This window comes from Pteropus alecto, unplaced genomic scaffold (genome assembly GCF_000325575.1).
Source record: "Pteropus alecto unplaced genomic scaffold, ASM32557v1 scaffold172, whole genome shotgun sequence".
NCBI classification, from domain to species: domain Eukaryota; kingdom Metazoa; phylum Chordata; class Mammalia; order Chiroptera; family Pteropodidae; genus Pteropus; species Pteropus alecto.
The window spans coordinates 401,748-405,221 of NW_006431924.1; positions in this window are offsets into that span (position 1 = coordinate 401,748).

Below are 3,474 nucleotides of genomic sequence, written 5' to 3' on the forward strand. Positions count from 1 at the left end.
TAGTTTACATGGGACAATGCAGGCTCTCTTCTCTGATGGAAGATAGGTCTGAGAGAAGATTGGGCTGTGATGACTGCTTTCTTCTGTGGTTTGGAGGCTTGACTTGGCCTTATGGGTGTGGTCTATAAGACCTTTATTAGAGGGTCTGATTAACGCATTAAGAGTATACTTGTACGTGGGTATATAAAAAAGAAATTAAAAAAACGAGATTTATGTAACCAATATGAGAGACAGGAGAGAAAAATTGCAAAGTCTGAGAACGGTGAATTTTGTTTTCTTTTCCTTGGGTAAGCAGATTGGCTGGAAAGCAATAAAGAGGCCTTGATGGGAAGTCTGCCCTTGAGCAGACTGACTGGGAAAACAATTTCAGTGATTTATGGATTCTCCAAGGCACACTGAGGGTTCAACTGAGGGTGGAAAATATTTTACATGCTGTCTCAGAGTAATGGTGGCCAGTGTCCTTCTGTTGGCACTTTCACCTTTGTTAAGCCAGAATTAACTGTTTCCTACCTCAGAATTCCTCATAATTTGGGTTTCGGAAAGGTTGTTGGAAAGCCATCGTGTTTGAGTTGAAACCTGACAGATGATAGAATTTTAAAAGTTAAATATACCATATAGCAGCTTTTATTGTCTATGAGCAAAGATGGAAATAATGTGAATGTGCATTATGAAGAATGTTAAAAATTCTAAGAGTGATATAATAAGAATAAATCTGGAAAAATAAGTTGGCATCTTCTTATGGATGGCTTTATATGGGAGCTTAAGCAGTTTGATCTTTATCCTGCATTCTATGAAAGCCATCGTAAATTTTTGATGTGGGAAAGATATCAAATAAGCTGTAGATGCTTTGGCTGTTACTAGAAGATGAATAAGAGAAGTAAGATGTAGAAGACAGGGAGACCATTATGGCTACTGAACCATCCAACCGGCAAATATTTCTTCAGTTTCTTTCAAAAAAGCTGAGTTATAGGCAAAGTTATGAAATAAGGCAGGCTAAATTTAACACCTCTTTATTTCAGCTTCCCTGTATTCATCCTTTAATTGTTTTTGTTGCCTTTAGTTATTGCTGTCCTTATTTGACAAATGATGTCACTATTCCAAGTACTAGACTTTTCTTGAGTTCCAGTTTATATAATCCTACTTGCCTGCACAGGGTCTCTCTAGTACTCCCATCTTGCACTAGACTTGGAACCTGCTCTCTCCTATATTAGTTAATACTTATTACTATAGGTGGTAAAGTTGAGTACTACCCTCTCTCTGTCTCAAAAAGTTTGTAAATCCAAACTCAGTACATATCAAAGTAGGTCAATAGAAAGCCAATTCAAAGGGGGCAAAAGTTTATCAAAAGTCAAATGACTGATAAGCAATCATATTCATTCGAATGCCTATGGTACATCATCTAATTCTTTAAACCAAGGTTTCCCTTTTTATCAGCTTTGGAGGCTGAACTGTAGAGATGTGGTATAACTTGCAAGAAGTTGAGTGTCTGAACTGGTTTAACACTCAACTGCCTCAGACTTCAAACATCAAAATGAAAAAAAAAAACCAAAACCCTTTTGCTCTTATTTTTAAATTTAATTTTTATTTCTTTTAATCAATGTAAACATTCATACAGATTAAAAAGTCAAAGAGCTCTACAAGGCTCATAAAGAAAAATAGCACCTTCCAACCATAAACGTACATATATACACACCCTCTACTTTTTAGCTGATTTTATAAAATCTACATTTCTCCAAATACTATGTACACATTGCTATTCTTGATTTTAATCTTCAATCTTCAAGTCATCTATTGACTTGCCCTTATAGAAGAGACAAAATTTAGCCCCTTTTCATTACAATAATTTATACTTTTGCTACCATGACATATCGGAACATTTCTTATGCCCCTCTATCTTCTAAATATAGTTATATCATAATTTTGATTAGATGAGTATAATGGGTAGCAGGAAAAAAGACTAATAATGACTAAGAGTCTGAAATCAGGCTTTTTGGATCTTTCCCTTACTCCTTGTCATGGTGTAGTCAATTGTTCTCTGCTTCAAATTCTTAGGTTGTAAAATGATAAAATGAGTATATATACATTATGTTACTGTGTGTGAATTATGGGAATTAATGCCTATATACATACTGTACATAAGGCTTGTATTTTAAATCCTTTTTCTTTTACGCATGTCTGTTTCTATGTTCAAATTTTCCCCTTTTTAAAAGGATGACAGTTATATTGGATCAAAGACTACCCTAAAGGCCTCATCTTAATTTGATTATCTGCAAAGACCCTATTTCCAAAGTCACATCCAAAGATACTGGGGTTATGACTCCGACATTTCTTTAGGGGACACAATTCAACTTATGACACAGTTATTTTAGTGGAGTTTCAGGAGACAATAAAGAAAAATGTATATTTTTTAATCCATCATCTTAAATCAGAAGTCTACCCTTTGCTTTCTTGACTATGACATATTGTGCATTTTTTGAGTTTTTATTTTGTATCTAAAGCACTGAAGATATAAATATAAGTAACAGGTCACCAAATAGCACAGAGTCTACTGGGAGAAAGTATCTGAAAATAGGGACTTAAATGCCATTAGCATTCTAACTCTATCTTTAAATCTCTCTCTATCCTTATCTATATATCGTGTCTATTATCTTCTTTTTAAAATTATTTTCCCCCTCTTTAATTCCCCACCCCTTCCATCCCTGACCTATGGATGTTGTCATTTCCCCTTAAGAACTGGATCTCTGAAGGTGAGGCGTCTCCTCCCATAGGCACCCGGGGCCTGGCACACCCAGGGATGGTCCGTGGCTCCACCTGGGGTGTGAACCCAGGACTTTCTATGTGTAAAGCAGATGTGCTAACCACTACGTTATGGAGCTATCCCTCTGTTATCTTCTTTATCTCTCCTATGTTGGACTGGTGCATTTGGACAGCAAGTTTGGACTTCATGAAATTAAAAACAATGGCTATTGTAAGCCTCTGATCATGTATCATCCAAACTCTCTCATCAAAAAAGGGGCTTACTTCTCTTAGTTCAAAAGTGAGAAGTTTTAAGGAAAGATTCTGATTAGTCTTTTGGAAGTTACCTGGCCTAAGTGGTCAAGGTAGTCAGGGTCTCTGATTGGTGGATGCCACTAGAACTATGTGTTATCAGTGTGAGAGGAGTAGTTACTTACAAAACCATGTATTACCCCCTCCCCCCCAAAAGAAAACAATGAAAATAGACACAGTGTTATCTAATGACAATGCATCAGTAAATGTGCTATGACAAAGATAAGCACACGGTGCTTTGAGAATACATTGAAAGGATGCAGAATTATCCAGGCAAATGAGATTAAAAAGGATTCTGGGAGAAGGTGATGCCTGAACTAAGCCCTGAATGATTTATACGAATTAGATAGAGAAAGAAAAAAAAAATAAGATAAATTGTTTTTTACAGGAAGAGCCCTTGGGAATATCCAATGGCCAGAAACAAGG